This window comes from Hyla sarda, chromosome 7, assembly GCF_029499605.1.
Source record: "Hyla sarda isolate aHylSar1 chromosome 7, aHylSar1.hap1, whole genome shotgun sequence".
Classification (NCBI taxonomy): domain Eukaryota; kingdom Metazoa; phylum Chordata; class Amphibia; order Anura; family Hylidae; genus Hyla; species Hyla sarda.
The window spans coordinates 217,644,658-217,662,259 of record NC_079195.1 but is presented as its reverse complement, the minus strand read 5'-3'; positions in this window follow the sequence as shown (position 1 = coordinate 217,662,259).

The following is a 17,602-nucleotide window of genomic DNA, read 5'->3' as shown; positions in this document are numbered from 1 at the left end:
CCCCATAGTGAACATAGCCATAGGAAGAATTCCACCCATTTACTTCAATAGGATTCCGCTGTCCCATTCATCTGTCTTAAAGGGGTTCTCCACCATAAGGTGATTTTAGTACGTACCTGGCAGACAGTAATGGACATGCTTAGCAAGGATCTGCGCTTGTCTTGGGGCTAAATGGTTATGTTGTGAGATTACCATAACACTGTGGCTAGCTTTTTGTGAACTGGTATTTCCGGTTTGAGTTTTCTTCTTTTGCCTACAAATCCTATAATTCCCTTTTCCTCCCTCCCACACATCAGCCACCCCACCCATCTAAACATAAATGAGCTGCATCCATTCAAAAGACCTGTGGTTTTCAATCAGGGTGCCTACAGCTGTTGCATTAGTTGCAGTTGATCTCTCTCCCACCAAGCGATCGCTCCACCCATTGAAGCAGACAGGCTCCCTGTCATCAGCTGACTAGTGATGTCAGGTCTCGGCCGCATTGCAAGCTGGGAAAAATCCGAGACAGCAGTCATTTTGTATGCTGTTACAAATAAATATTGGGGTGAAAATCACATAAGAATTGTGAGAAAACCGTCACACACAGGTACAGACACTATATTATGAACTACACTAACATTACAGCCCCTGTAGCATAGTCAAATAAAAAAAAAATCCTGGAATACCCCTTTAAATTTTGCGGAATTCTGTGGCAAAATCCCATTGAAGTCAATGAGACTTTGAATTTCAGCAGAATTCTACGCTTAAAATTCTACGCTTAAAATTCTGCTGTGTGAACATAGCTTCATTGGGTTTAGCTGGTCTGGACTTAGAAAGCTGAATGACAACCCCTTTAGGACCAGTAATTGTGATCATGTTGGTCATTGTAAACTTCATACCCTCCATGTGTTCACAATAGTAGAAAACCAGCCCTAGCCCTCTTATCAGCATATGAAGCCTGCAGAGCAAGCTGATACCTGTAGTTCCCCAGACCTTGTACCAGGCGGCCCTTAGAGCAGTATATTCCAGGTTTTAGGGTTACATAGCTCAGTGTGGAGTCACAAAATATAAAAACTTAATCCAGTGAATGACTGCACAAACACTTCATGAAATTACACAGGGTGGAAATTGTTCTCTTTAGTGACATCTGAAAGCTTCTTAAGTGACGTTTAAAGGCTTTTTAACGTTTCGTGTAATTCTCGGCGCACGGTAGAAGTGGACGGGTGGAGGCTGCAGATGGAGCCATTATAGGTGTATAATTGAGCAGTGAAGTGTGGACCGGTGGAGCGACTCAAGAACAATAAAGGAGACTAGTGGCACTTCATGTGTTAATCAAACTTATCCATATCAGCGTTTTAGGGGAAAGAAACAGGGACAACTAAAAAGAATAAAAAATCCCCTAAACTGCATGCATACATATGCCCCAAAGCGCCCATAATGATGCCATCCACAGATATTCCTATAAATGCCTTCCGCAGATACATCTAGAAGTGCCCTGCCTCAGATGCCCTCAAAAAGTGTTTGTCTCAGATGCCTCCAAAAGTATTTAGAGAGGATAGTTGCTGGAGTCCCTGGCAGGGGTTGTCCCGGTAGCCCGACTTGCGGGAGCGGCGCTGCACCGGGAGGTTGAAGAAGTAGACGCAGGCAGTTGATTTGTGAAAAAAACTTTTTTATTTACCAAAGTGCGGATTGTACAGAGGCAACAAAAAAGGCTTTCACAGTTGTCTTGGCAGGCTGGACAACGCGTTTCGAGAGGGGATTCCTCTCTTCGTCAGGTCCCGTCAGGGACCTTTCAAGAGGGGATTCCTCTCTTCGTCAGGTCCCTGACGAAGAGAGGAATCTCCTCTGGAAACACGTTGTCCAGCCTGCCAAGACAAGTGTGAAAGCCTTTTTTGTTGCCTCTGTACAATCCGCACTTTGGTAAATAAAAACGTTTTTTCACAAATCAACTGCCTGCATCTACTTCTTCAACCTTCCGGTGCAGCGCCGCTCCCGCAAGTCGGACTATTGGGACAACCCCCGGCAAGGACTACCCCAACTATCCTCTCGCTCCTGACCGCTGCCAGCGATACCGATGACCAGCGGCTCCCGGACCGTGCCGCAACCTATAAAGCGCTGAACAGTGTCGTGCATGCTGCAAGCACAACACCACAAGCTAAGCGGCATTTTTTACCTTTATCCATCACATCCCTTATCAAACATTACTGCACCGTCTCAGAGCGCAGTCTCTTTGTGTTTTTTCTCACCCCCCCTTCCACAAAGAATTTGCTACAAATGACTCCCATATGTGTCAGGTACAGATTCCCCTACAGGTGTCTGCTTCATATACTGACTTAGTGGCCATCCCAAGGTTTTTACTGTAGATGCACCTATAAATGCCTGCACCAGTTGCCTCTATTAGTGCCCACATCAGATATCTTCCTATAAATGCCTACTTCAGTTGTCCTAATAAGTGTCTTCTTCAGATACTCCTATAAGTACAAGTGCCAGTCTCTCTGTCTTAGATTGCCACCCTCAGATGTTATAAGTACCTGCTTAAGGTGCCCCATAAATGCCTTCCTCAGTCACCACCATAAGTGCCTGCCTTAGATGTCATACTTCGTTCCTACCCAGGTGCCTCATAAATGCCTCACCCAGGTACCAAAATAAATGCCTGCCTCAGATGCCCAGAACTACTATAAGAGCCTATGCACATAGCTTCAACAGGAATTTTAGAGATAACAGGTGTTAGGTGAGGACCTCTGTGAGGGCCAGTGAGCAGCCAGTGAACAACTCAGATACTGTAGGTGTAGGACCACAGAAACACAATAACTGGAGTTACAGCTCTACAACAGAGTGTTCTGCATTTGTTCAGTGCAAAACCTGTTTTTAGCAAGAGTGCTAGTTTTTTGGTACTACCCTTATTGCTGTGAGAAAGCTGTGCAAAGAGAATTTTGTGTCACTTTTTATTACTTTCAAGGGTGCTGATCCTGTTGCCTCGCCCCAAAATAGAATAATTTTTTGACGGCTTGTAAAAATCCATTGCTTCTTTACTTTTTAGGTGCACACACAAAGGGATACTATTTGGACCTTTTTTTAATGAAAATAAATAAATAAATAGGAAATCCTATACCGCAGTGAGTTATTAAACAAGTTGTTATTTAACACTGGGCCCCATCCCTTCACCCATAGCTGTACATGTTGCTGCAACAGTAATAGTAACTTTGTCTTAAATACAGCTCAGAAGTCCTAAGATACACTCCAAGGTGACCTAACAGTTTTATGTAGGGCTTTAACCCCTTAATGACCGTTTTTAAAATTTTTGCACTTACCTTTTAAAAATCATAACCCTTTCAATTGTGCATCTAAAAATCCACATGATGGCTTAATTTTTTGTGCCACCAATTCTACTTTGTAAGGACATCAGTCATTTTACCCCAAAATCTACGGTGAAACAAAAAAATAAATCATTGTGAAACAAAATATAAGAAAAAAAACGCCATTTTGTAATTTTGGGGGCTTACGTTTCTACGCACTACATTTTATTCTGTAGGTCCATACGGTTAAAATGATACCCTACTTATATAGGTTGGATTTTGTCTTACTTCTGGAAAAAATCATAACTACATGCAGGAAAATGTATACGTTTAAAATTGTCATCTTCTGATCCCTATAACTTTTTTAATGAGGGCGGTATGAGGGCTAATTTTTGGCGTCGTGATTTGAAGTTTTTAGTGGTACGATTTTTGTATTGATCGCTTTTTATAATTTTTTCATGATATAAAAAGTGACCAAAAATACGCAATTTTTTGTGCATACGCCATTGACTGTGCGGATTAAGTAACAATATATTTTTATAGTTTGGACATTTATGTACGCGGCGACAGTTTTTTTAAATTTTTTTATGGGAAAAGGGGGGGGGATTCAAACTTTTATTAGGGAAGGGGTTAAATTATCTTTATTTACTTTTTTTTCACTTTTTTTTTTTTTTAGTAATGTTATAGCTCCCATAGGGGACTATAAAATGCATTACACTGATTGCCAGCAATGATCAATGCAATGCTATAGCATAGCATTGCATTGATCGGGTGTTATCGGCGCCCGATTGCTCAAGCCTGGATTTCAGGCTAAGAGCAATGGTTTCACCACGATGGTCCCGATCAGCCCGACTGAGCTGACGGGAAGCTTTCACTTTCGACGCGGCGATCAACTTTAATCGCTGCGTCTAAAGAGTTAATGACGGACATCAGCCTGATCGGCGATGTCCGGAATTAGCTGTGGGCTTATAGCAACCGGGACCCACCAGGTATGATGAGCGCTCACCTGCTGAGCGCGCATCATACCTCAGGAGCCACAGATGGATGTTAATGAACTTCCGTTTGCGGCAAGGGGTTAAAGTGACAACAATTTCATATCAACTGGTGACAGAAAGTTATACAGATTTGTAATTTTTTTCAATAAAAAAATCTTTATCCTTCCAGTACTTATCAGCTGCTGTATGCTCCAGAGGAAGTTGTGTAGTTCTTTCCAGTCTGACCACAGTGCTCTCTGCTGACACCTCTGTCCGTGTCAGGAACTGGCCAGAGTAGAAGAAAATCCCCATAGCAAAGCTCTCCTGTTCCGGACAGTTCCTGACACGGACAGAGGTGGCAGCAGAGAGCACTGTGGTCAGACTGGAAAGAACTACACAACTTCCTATGGAGTATACAGCAGTTGATAAGGGTAGGATTAAGATTTTTAAATATAAGTTAGTAACAAATCTGTATAATGTTCTGTCACCAGTTCATTTGAAAAAACATTGTTTTCCACCGGAGTAGGTATAAGGGTATTCCGGCCAAAGATATCTTATCCCTTATCCAAAGGATTCACATCCCCTCCCATAGACATAAATGAAGGGGGTGTGATGTCATAAGGGGGCGTGGCGTGACATCACATCTCCAGTCCTGGAAACACAGAGGTTTCCGAGACTGGAACAGCAGGTGCTGCACAGAGATCGCAGGTGTCCCAGCAGCGGGCCCCCTGCGATCAGTCATCTTATTTCCTATCCTTTGGATGGGGATAAGATGTCTTTGGCCGGAATACCCCTTTAAAGACTCTTTTAGACTGAACCAAACTTTTTGCTGGAGACTGGCGACTTTTTCACTTAACTTTTGTAGACTGCACTTTTATCCCTATTCCAAATGTATCTGTGGCAAGCCACGGGTGTAGTGAGGTAGATGCGGGGCAGATGTTAGTGCCCAAGGGGTAGATGGTATTAACCCCTTCGTGTTCGTGACGCCAGGGCATGGCTTTCCTATATAACCACCCGAAGGTAGTACCGCTAGTCCTAGGTCAGGCAGGGGCAATAAAGAGTCCAAGGCCAGGTTAATGGTAACTTTTACTGAGGTTAGACAGATGGAATAGTCCATGCAGTTCAGCCAGTATCCCAGAGAGGTGGCCAGTGACACGGGGACCTCGCAGGCTTTGTGGGACTTGCAGTCACTTGACAGACTATATTGCAGGCCAGGTTGAATAGACAGTAGACTTGACTGACTATTAGATGACTTTGGCTTACTTGCAATTGATAGGTGGCTGCAGACTTCAGGCCTCTGGATACTGGACTGGAACTGACCTCAGCAGAAGTAGCAATGAGCTAAAAGAGAGCGATTGTAGCTCCTCCCCATCTTATATAGGGGGGTTGTGCAAGGAGCCCATAGGTCACTAGAGAGGTCACCTGGTCACTGGGTTCTCTGGGTAACAATCATATGACTTAAACATAATCATGTGACTAACAATAAAGGTCCTTTACTCATTATATGAAAACCCTATATACACAGGGGGAGATACTGCAGGAGAGCCCAGGGGACAGACAGGGACTCAACCTGATGGGACAGAAGGACCATACGGGACCATATCCCGTACTGGGACACCACATATTATTTTGCCTCGCTGTATATGACGCGTCTTTGATGCCTTGTGGATTTTTTCCTAAATACTGTACTGTATGCCTTAGTGAAGATGCCCATAAAAAGGATCATTTTACGTCAACATTATTTAAAAGAGCAATTCCCACCATGGTGATTGAGATACAAACGCAGTTATTAGTACCAATAACTGGACCAGCAGGGCTGGTGCAAATATTTTTGCCACCCTAGGCAAAAGCTAATTTTGCTGCCCCTTGACTTTGTCCATTGGCTCCGCCCTTTGACAAGTCCTACCTCACTACTGGGGTGACACACTGTAACAAACCTCCTCCTCATGTAATCTCCTTACTACTGGGGGGACACACTGTATCAAACCTCCTCCTCATGTAATCACCTTTCTACTGGGGTGACACACTGTAACAAACCTCCTCCTCATGCTATCTCCTTACTACTGGGGTGACACACTGTAACAAACCTCCTTCTCATGCTATCTCCTTACTACTGGGGTGACACACTGTAACAAACTTCCTCCTCATGTAATCTCCTTACTACTGGGGTGACACACTGTAACAAACCTCCTCCTCATGTAATCTCCTTACTACTGGGGTGACACACTGTAACAAACCTCCTCCTCATGTAATCTCCTTACTACTGGGGTGACACACTGTAACAAACCTCCTCCTCATGTAATTATCTTACTACTGGGGTGACACACTGTAACAAACCTCCTGCTCATGTAATTATCTTACTACTGGGGTGACACACTGTAACAAACCTCCTCCTCATGGTGCTGGCTGAGCGAGTAGTTCGGATGTTGGTTGTCCAACTTTCTTGTGGCAGGCAGAGCGGCACCCCCATCAAGAGGGCACTCTAGGCGGCTGCCTATTTTGCCTATAGGCAGAGCCACTGTAGTGCCATATTTTGTGTTTTGCCGTGGAATGTGTTACATGACTCAGAACTTTCCAGTGCTGGATTAAGACAGCTCCATTGGCTGACACGCGCATACTCGCCCCCTACCATTGGTTCTTGGGGGTGGGGGGGTGCGCTTGTTGTCACGTGACCACAAATATGCTTTCTCAAACGCCGTTCCCTTCAGTGTGAGTTCGGCTACCACAGCAAGAGGACGTCTCCTGCCATCATAGCTAAAGCTCTGCGGCTGCAATGTTATTCGTGCTGCGGCTGTAATGTAATTGATTCCCCGCTATGGGGACCGTGCGCCCATGGGGGGATCTCAGCGCTGCGGCTGATATTACATTCATTCCCCGCTATGGGGACAGTGCACCCACGGGTGTCATAAGCTGAGCACAGCGTCTGGATTCTCATACAGATCCCCCGCGGGCGCACGGTCCCCATAGCGGGGAATCAATGACATTACAGCCGCAGCACTTTGGCTATCACAGCAGGAGACGTCCTAACTGGCAACATATTTGTGGTCATGTGACACGCGCACCCCCCGAGAAACCAATGGTTAGGGGTGGATGTGATCACTGTGATGTGTACTGTGAAAAGAAAAAAAAGGCGAATATTCGTAATTGCGAATATATAGCGCAGTATTCACGATTAAAATTTGAATTGCGAATATTCGCGAGCAACACTAGTGAGCGCGTGTCAGCCAATGGAGCTGTCTTAGTCCAGCACTGGAAAGTGCTGCTTCATGTAACACATTCCATGGTAAAATACTAACTATGGCGCTACAGCGGAGCAGGGCGCAGGCCAGGATCTGTGCGTCAGAGATGCCTCCCTGGATTTTCATTGCTTCAGATAGATTTGGCTGAATTGAAGAAAATTCGAAAAATCAAAAAGGAATTACCGAATTAAGAACTTTTCTGGAATCTCAGGTCATTGAAATGATATCATTACCTGTGGACTGGGACTAAATTTCACTTCTAGAATCTCAGGAGGGGGGGGGGCACATTTTTGCGCACTTTACCTCAAAGTCTTTCCCCAAACAACCCAATTAGAGATAAGCGAACTTACAGTAAATTCGATTCGTCACGAACTTCTCGGCTCGGCAGTTGATGACTTATCCTGCATAAATTAGTTCAGCTTTCCGGTGCTCCGGTGGGCTGGAAAAGGTGCATACAGTCCTAGGAAAGAGTCTCCTAGGACTGTATCCACCTTTTCCAGCCCACCGGAGCACCGGAAAGCTGAACTAATTTACGCAGGATAAGTCATCAACCGCCGAGCCGAGAAGTTCGTGACGAATCGAATTTACTGTAAGTTCGCTCATCTCTAAACCCAATGCTTTACCCAACAAATTGCTGCAAATCCCCCATTTAATAACAACTCTTCTTTACAACGATCACAAATCCCTATACAAACAGTGTTCTTCACTTTTATCCGCTCACGGGGAGAAAAAAAGTTGAATATTTCCAAAGAATGTCACTTTAAATGATCCAGAAAGAACAGGCAAATCCTGGCTTGCTGCTTATTCCTCATAGCCCATCGCCGCTGAGTCTTATTTTAACTCCTACTTCTCCAGACTTCCAGAACAGGCCACACAGAATAGAATATTTCCCACATTCTTCTGCATTTCTAATGCTCGAATGTAACAAAACTCAATTGACGGATCCAGAAATTACTCAGCAGATTTCCTTCTGTTTCTCTTATGAATATTAAATGCCCTCTTGTTGGGTGGTCTTAATAACAAAGTCAACCGCACTATGACGGGCCATGACTTATACATTATATTGGCGCAGAAAGAGGAAGGACCAATTTCCTTGCAATTTGTTTTTCCAAAAATTCCAAAAAATACTCCCCGAGCTATTGAAACTGTATCGTCCCTCCTTTAGGATCCATGGTGTTAAGCATTAAAGGGGTACTCCAGTGGAAAACTATATATATATATTTATTTGTTTTTTAAGTTAAACAGATTTGTAAATAACTTCTATTTAAAAATCTTAATCCTTCCAGTACTTATCAGCTGCTGTATGCTCCAGAGGAAGTTCTTTTATTTTTGAATTTCTTTCCTGTCTGACCACACCTATCTTTCTGTTCTGACCTGGAGAGTAGATAAGAAATGGGACACCTCAAAGAGAGATAATAATAATGTACGGGTATTGGAAAAGCTGGATTTAAAAACTGAACAGGAACCAGATGTAGACATCTCCTGACGTAACGCTTCTTCTTGTCTATGGCTGTTCTTGGATTTTGGCTAAACTTTGCTTAAAGGGGTACTCCAGGTGAAAACAGATTTGTAAATTACTTCTCTTTAAAAATCTTTTCCTCCCAGTACTTATCAGCTGCTGTATGCTCCAGTGGAAGTTGTTTAGTTATTTGCAGTCTGACCACAGTGCTCTCTGCTGACACCTCTGTCCATTTTAGGAACTGTCCATAGAAGGAGCAAATCCCCATAGCAAATTTATCCTGCTCTGGACAGTTCTTAACACGGACAGAGAAGTCAGCAGAGAGCACTGTGGTCAGACTGCAAATAACTAAACAACTTCCACTGGAGTATACAGCAGCTGATAAGTACTGGGAGGAAAAGATTTTTAAAGAGAAGCAATTTACAAATCTGTTTTCCACTGAGGTACCCCTTTAAGCAAAGTTGAGCCAAAATCCAAGAACAGCCATAGACAAGAAGAAGCGTTACGTCAGGAGATGTCTACATCTGGTTCCTGATCAGTTTTTACATCCAGCTTTTCCAATACCCGTACATTATTATTATCAGTCTTTGAGGTGTCACATTTCTTATCTACTCTCCAAAGGATAGGGGATAAGATGTTAGATCGTCGCGGTCCCGCTGCTGGGGACCCCGGGGATCGGTGTTGCGGCACCCCGCTATCATTACTGCACAGAGCGAGTTCTCTCTGTGCGTAATGACGGGCAATACAGGGGCCGGAGCAGCGTGACGTCATGGCTCCGCCCCTCATGACATCACAGCCCGTCCTCTTAATGCAAGTCTATGGCAGGGGGCGTGATGACCGCCACGCCCCCTCCCATAGACTTGTATTGACGAGGGCGGGCCGTGACGTCACGAGGGGCGGAGCCATGACGTAACGATGCTCCGGCCCCTGTATTGCCCGTCATTACGTGCAGAGCGATCTCGCTCTGCGCAGTAATGATAGCGGAGTGCCGCAGCGGCGATCCCCGGGGTCCCCAGCAGCGGGACCTCTGACATCTTATCCCCTATCCTTTGGATAGGGGATAAGATGTCTAGGGGCGGAGTACCCCTTTAAATGGCTAGCGCCCTCTTATATGCCGATGCACATTTATGGCAGAAAATTATACCTCCGACAGCATGAGCATTTTCGATGTGGGATTCTTCCAGTTCTTGGTCAATTCTAAGGACTCAAAGGATCGGCACAGGCAATGTCAAGAAATTCCATTCCTGCTCTGGAAGAACCCTTGTAGGGTCAGCCTCGCGTACACTACCCAAAAGTTTTGGCTTTCATCTGTTCACCTGAGCAACTCGCCATTCGCCTGTTCCTTTCAAATAATTTTATAGAATTTTGAAGAAAATTAAAAATAAAATGATACATAACATATAACAATAAATAAGCAAATAAGTGTCATATGTTACATTGCCAGAAGAAAAAAATAATCGTGAAAAGGGATTTACAACATTGGCGACACATTGCGTGAATTTTATATCTTACTATGTTAGATTGTGGTCACCAGATTATATGACTTATTATTAAATTTACTTTTTTGGAAACAAATCAAATAAAGAGATAAGTTCAACATTCTCCTGTCCCTTTTTGTGTTTAAAGGGGTACTCCAGAGGAAAACATTTTATTTATTTTTTATTTTTTTTAAATCAACTGGTGCCAGAAAGTTAAAAAGATTTGTAAATGACTTCTATTAAAAAATCTTAATCCTTCCAGTACATTCTTTTCTTTTTTAATTTCTTTTTTGTCTTGTCCACAGTGCTCTCTGCTGACACCTGATGCCCGTATCAGGAACTGTCCAGAGCAGGAGAAAATCCCCATTGCAAACCTATGCTGCTCTGGACAGTTCCTAAAATGGACAGAGATGTCAGCAGAGAGCACTGTGCTCGTGATTCAGCTCTGGGCTCGTGAGAGCTTTGTGTTCCAAAAAGAAAATAATTTCCTCTGTAGTATACAGCTGCTAAAAAGTACTGGAAGGGTAAAGATTTTTTTTTATAGAGGTCATTTACAAATCTGTTTAACTTTCTGGCACCACTTGATTTAAAAAAAGTTGATTTTGAGTGTTTTCCACCGGAGTACCCGTTTAACCACTTAAGGACTCAGGGCGTACCTGTACGCCGAGTCCGCTCCCTTTCGGGACCCGTGGCTAGTAGGGTGCGGCACTGGTCGCGTGGCTAAGAGAAGGTGTCATTTTTACCAAAAAATGTACTGCGTAGAAACGGAAGCCCCCAAAAGCTACAAAATAGCGGGGTTTTTTTCTTCAATTTTGTCTTTTGTCTTATGATTTTTTTTTCCGTTTCGCAGTAGATTTTTGGGTAAAACGACTGATGTCATTACAAAGTCGAATTGGTGGTGCAAAAAATAAGCCATCATATGGATTTTTTAGGAGAGAATTATGATTTCTTAAAAGGTAAGGAGGAAAAAACGAAAGTGCAAAAACGGAAAAACCCCAAGTCCTTAAGGGGTTAAAGACTGTACCATAGCTCTTGAAGAAGAAAATTTTTTTATTTTTTAAGTGTGGGTTTCCTCCATGACATAAAGTGTTCAAAAAGTAGAACAGGCCCATTGGGATGATAAGGAAATGGGTGTAGAATTACCATTAGAGATGAGCGAATTTACAGTAAATTCGATTCGTCACAAACTTCTCGGCTCGGCAGTTGATGACTTATCCTGCATAAATGAGTTCAGCTTTCAGGTGCTCCCGTGGGCTGGAAAAGGTGGATACAGTCCTAGGAGACTCTTTCCCAGGACTGTATCCACCTTTTCCAGCCCACCGGAGCACCTGAAAGCTGAACTAATTTATGCAGGAAAAGTCATCAACTGCCGAGCCGAGAAGTTCGTGACGAATCGAATTTACTGTAAATTCGCTCATCTCTAATTACCATATGCAAATGATGTAAGAGAAGACGACCATGAACAGACTTAATATTTAATGCTACAGGCAACTTCTGGGGGGGGGGGGCATTAGTGCAACCCCCTTGGCCTCCCGAGGAGCAGGTGTCTGAGACTCAACGTAGGAGAATAGAAGCCAGTGGGACCGAATTATCATCAAAGACCACCCATGCCCTAAGCCGAGCGGGCATCTGCATATCCCATAGACATAGCGTAAACTGTAATACTGACCCCATGTGACCTGATGTTTGTTTAAGACATAAAATACGCAATTCTCCAATTTTTTCCAGATAGGGTAAGAAAAGCAGAGGAGTAACTTGATGCTACCTTGTGAAAAATCGGTTACACAGTCCCGTCCCCCCCCCCACCCCACCCCCCATCCATCCATTTTCATTAGTATTAGAATACATTAGTATTCTGTTGCACTAGATCAGTGGTCTACATACTGTGGTCCTCAAAGCTGCCTGTTACAAAACTACAACTCCCAGTATGCCCGGACAGCCAACGGCTGTCCGGGCATGCAGGGAGTTGTAGTTTTGCAACAGCTAGAGCTCAACAGTTTGGAGACCACCAGGCTAGAGGCATTAAAGGGGTACTCCGCCCCTGGCATCCTATCCCCCATCCAAAGGATAGGGGATAAGATGTCAAATCGCCGGCGTCCCGCTGCTGGGGACCCCGGGGATCGCCGCTGCGGCACCCCGCTATCATTACTGCACAGAGCGAGTTCGCTCTGTGCGTAATGACGGGCGATACAGGGGCCGGAGCAGCGTGACGTCATGGCTCCGCCCCTCATGACGTCACGGCCCGTCCCCTTAACCCCTTAAGGACCAAGGGCGTACAGGTACGCCTTTGCTCCCTGGTACTTAAGGACCAAGGGCGTACCTGTACGCCCGTGGGAATTTCGGTCCCCGCCGAGCGCCGGGCGGGGATCGCGCCGGGGTGACTGCTGATATCTATCAGCAGGCACCCCGCGCAAATGCCCAGGGGGGTCATTAGACCCCCCCATGTCGGCGATCGGCGCAAATCGCAAGTGAATTCACACTTGCGATTTGCGCCGATTCCGGGTCATACGGGTCTATGGTGACCCGGTGACCCGGAATAGAAGGGGGATCGCGGGTGTCCTAGACACCCACGATCCCCCTGTAGCGATAGGAGTGAGGTGGCAGGGTTGCCACCCCTCCTATCTCTGCTATTGGTGGTCTAGACGCGACCACCAATAGCAGATCGGGGGCGGAGGGGTTTACTTTCGGTTTCCCCGTCCTGCCCTCCCACAATAGGCGGGGCAGAACGGGGAAACCGACAGGGACCGGCGCCGAAGATCCACTTACCCATCGGCGACGATCAGCGGCGGCAGCGGGCAACGATCGGCGGAAGAAGAGGACCGCGACGCAGCTCCCTGGATCCAACGGAAGTCGGTGAGTTACTTAGCAACATCTGGAGGGCTACAGTCTGAGACCACTATAGTGGTCTCTAAACTGTAACCCTCCAGATGTTGCAAAACTACAACTCCCAGCATGCCCAGAGAGCTGTTTAGGCTTGCTGGGAGTTGCAGTTTTGCAACAGCTGGAGGTCTACAGTTTGAGACCACTGCAAAGTGATCTCTATACTGTGCACCTCCAGATCTTGCAAAACTACAACTCCCAGCATGCCCAGACAGCAGTTTGCTGTCTGGGCATGCTGGGAGTTGTAGTTTTGCAACATCTGGAGGTCCACAGTTTGGAGACCACTATGCAGTGGTCTCTAAACTATAGCTCTACAGATGTTGCAAAACTGCAACTCCCAGCAAGCCTAAACAGCAAACAGCTGTCTCTGCATGCTGGGAGTTGTAGTTGCGATCCCTCCAGCTGTTGCATAACTACATCTCCCAGCATGCCTTTCGGCGATCAGTACATGCTGGGAGTTGAAGTTTTGCAACAGCTGGAGGCACACTGGTTGGAAAATACTGAGTTAGGTAACAGAACCTAACTGAAGGTTTTCCAACCAGTGTACCTCCAGCTGTTGCAAAAGTACAACTCCCAGCATGCACGGTCTGTCAGTACATGCTGGGAGTTGTAGTTTTGAAACAGCTGGAGGTTTGCCCCCCCCCCCCCCCATGTGAACGTACAGGGTACATTCACACTGGCGGGTTTACAGTAAGTTTTCTGCTTCAAGTTTGGGCTGTGGCAAATTTTTCACCGCAGCGCAAACTCCTAGCCGTAAATTCACTGTAAACGCCCGCCAGTGTGAATGTACCCTAAAAACACTACACTACACATAATAAAGAGTAAAACACAACATATACACCCCCTTACACTGTCCCCCTAATAAAAAACGTATTGTACGGCAGTGTTTCCAAAACAGAGCCTCCAGCTGTTGCAAAACAACAACTCCCAGCATTTCCGGACAGCCACTGACTGTCCAGGCATGCTGGGAGTTTAGCAACAGCTGGAGGCATCCTGTTTGGGAATCACTGGCGTAGAATACCCCTATGTCCACCCCTGTGCAATCCCTAATTTAGTCCTCAAATGCGCATGGCGCTCTCTCACTTCGGAGCCCTGTCGTATTTCAAGGAAACAGTTTAGTGCCACATATGTGGTATCTCCGTACTCGGGAGAAATTGCGTTACTAATTTTGGGGGCTTTTTTTCCTTTTACCCCTTATGAAAAAGAAAAGTTGGGGTCTACACCAGCCTATTAGTGTAAAAAAAAATTTTTTTTTACACTAACATGCTGGTGTTGTCCTTTACTTTTTATTTTCACGGGAGGTAAAAGGAAAAAAAGACCACCAAAATTTGTAACGCAATTTCTCCTGAGTACAGAAATACCCCATATGTGGGCGTAAAATGCTCTGCGGACGCACAACAAGGCTCAGGAGTGAGAGCGCACCATGTACATTTGAGGCCTAAATTGGTGATTTGCACAGGGGTGGCTGATTTTACAGTGGTTCTGACATAAACACAAAACAATAAATACAGACATGTGACCCCATTTTGGAAACGACACCCCTCACGGAACGTAACAAGGGGTATAGTGAGCCTGAACACCCCACAAATTTTCATTAAAGTTGGATGGGAAAGTGGAAAAAAAAAATTTTTTTTCACTAAAATGCTGGTGTCACCCTAAATTGTTCATTTTCACAAGGGAAAATAAAAAAAAGCCCCCCAAAATTTGTAACCCAATTTCTTCTGAGTAAGAGCATACCCCATATGTGGATGTAAAGTGTTGTATGGGTGCACTACAATGCTCAGAAGAGAAGGAGCGCCATTGGGATTTTGAAGAGAAAATTTGTCCGGAATTGAAGGCCACTTGTGTTTACAAAGCCCCCATGGTACCAGAACAATGGACCCCCCCATATGTGACCCCATTTTGGAAACTACACCCCTCATGTAATGTAATAAGGGGCGCAGTGAGCATTTACGCCCCACAGGTGTCTGACAGATTTTTGGAACAGTGATCCGTGAAAATGAAAAATGTAATTTTCCATTTGCACAGCCCACTGTCCCAAAGATCTGTCAAACGCCAGTGGGGTGTAAATGCTCACTGCACCACTTATTAAATTCTGTGAGGGGTGTAGTTTCCAAAATGGGGTCACATGTGGGGGGGGTCCACTGTTCTGGCACCATGGGGGGCTTTGTAAATGCACATGGCCCCTGACTACCATTCCAAACGAATTCTCTTTCCAAAAGCTCAATGGTGCTCCTCCTCTTCTGAGCATTGTAGTTCGCACGTAGTGCACTTCAGGTCCACTTATGGGGTACCTCCATACTCAGAAGAGATGGGGTTACAAATTTTGGGGGGTATTTTCTGCTATTAACCCTTGCAAAAATTTGAAATTTGGGGGGAAACGCATATTTTAGTGAAAAAAATATATATATTTTTTTTACATATGCAAAAGTCGTGAAACCCGTGTGGGGTATTAAGGCTCACTTTATTCCTTGTTACGTTCCTCAAGGGGTCTAGTTTCCAAAATGGTATGCCATGTGGTTTTTTTTTTTTGCTGTTCTGGCACCATAGGGGCTTCCTAAATGCGACATGCCCCCTGAGCAAAATTTGCTCTCAAAAAGTCAAATATCACTCCTTCTCTTCGGAGCATTGTAGTTCGCCCGTAATGCACTTCATGCCAACTTATGGGGTACCTCCATACTCAGAAGAGATGGGGTTACAAATTTTGGGGGGTATTTTCTGCTATTAACCCTTGCAAAAATGTGAAATTTGGGGGGAAACACACATTTTAGTGGAAAAAAAAATATTTTTTTTACATATGCAAAAGTCGTGAAACACCTGTGGGGTATTAAGGCTCACTTTATTCCTTGTTACGTTCCCCAAGGGGTCTAGTTTCCAAAATGGTATGCCATGTGGGTTATTTTTGCTGTTCTGGCACCATAGGGGCTTCCTAAATGCAACATGCCCCCCAAAAACCATTTCTGAAAAACGTACTCTCCAAAATCCCCTTGTCGCTCCTTCGCTTCTGAGCCCTCTACTGCGCCCGCCGAACAATTTACATAGACATATGAGGTATGTGCTTACTCGAGAGAAATTGGGCTACAAATATAAGTATACATTTTCTCCTTTTACCCCTTGTAAAAATTCAAAAATTGGGTTTACAAGAACAAGTGAGTGTAAAAAATAAAGATTGTGAATTTTCTCCTTCACTTTGCTGCTATTCCTGTGAAACACCTAAAGGGTTAAAACACTTACTGATACTTTGGGGGGTGTAGTTTTTATAATGGGGTCATTTGTGGGGTATTTCTAATGGGAAGACCCTTCAAATCCACTTCAAACCTGAACTGGTCTCTGAAAAAAAGCGAGGTTCAAAATTTTGTGAAAAATTGGAAAATTGCTGCTGAACTTTGAAGCCCTCTGGTGTCTTCCAAAAGTAAAAACACGTCAATTTTATGATGCAAACATAAAGTAGACATATTGGAAATGTGAATAAAATAAAAAAATATTTTGAATATCCATTTTCCTTACAAGCAGAGAGCTTCAAAATTAGAAAAATGCTAAATTTTCAAATTTTTCATCAAATTTTGGGATTTTTCACCAAGAAAGGATGCAAGTTACCACAAAGTTTTACCACTATGTTAAAGTAGAATATGTCATGAAAAAACAATCTCGGAATCAGATTGATAACTAAAAGCATTCCAGAGTTATTAATGTTTAAAGTGACAGTGGTCAGATGTGCAAAAAACGCTCTGGTCCTAAGGTGTAAAATGGCCTGGTCCTTAAGGGGTTAATGCATGTCTATGGCAGGGGGCGTGACGTCCGCCACGCTCCCTCCCATAGACTTGTATTGACGGGGGCGGGCCGTGACCTCACGAGGGAAGGAGCCATGACGTAACGCTGCTCCGGCCCCTGTATTGCCCGTCATTACGTGCAGAGCGATCTCGCTCTGCGCAGTAATGATGGCGGGGTGCTGCAGCGGCGATCCCCGGGGTCCCCAGCAGCGGGACCCCGGCGATCTGACATCTTATCCCCTATCCTTTGGATAGGGGATAAGATGTCTAGGGGCGGAGTACTCTTTAACTGTATAGAAATTGATACTAAGGCAATGAGGGATTTCTAGAGTGGTTTAAATAGTAGGTTCTGGTGACATCACCACAAGCAGCCCAGGAGTAAGCATTTTGTTAAACAGCAACAAAACAACCTTTTATACAAAATAGTAGTTTTGCAACATCATGAGGAGAGCAATGACTGTAAAAATAAAAATAAGCAATCCTGAACCCTACACTCAATCCCAGTTAAAGGGGTACTCCACCCCTAG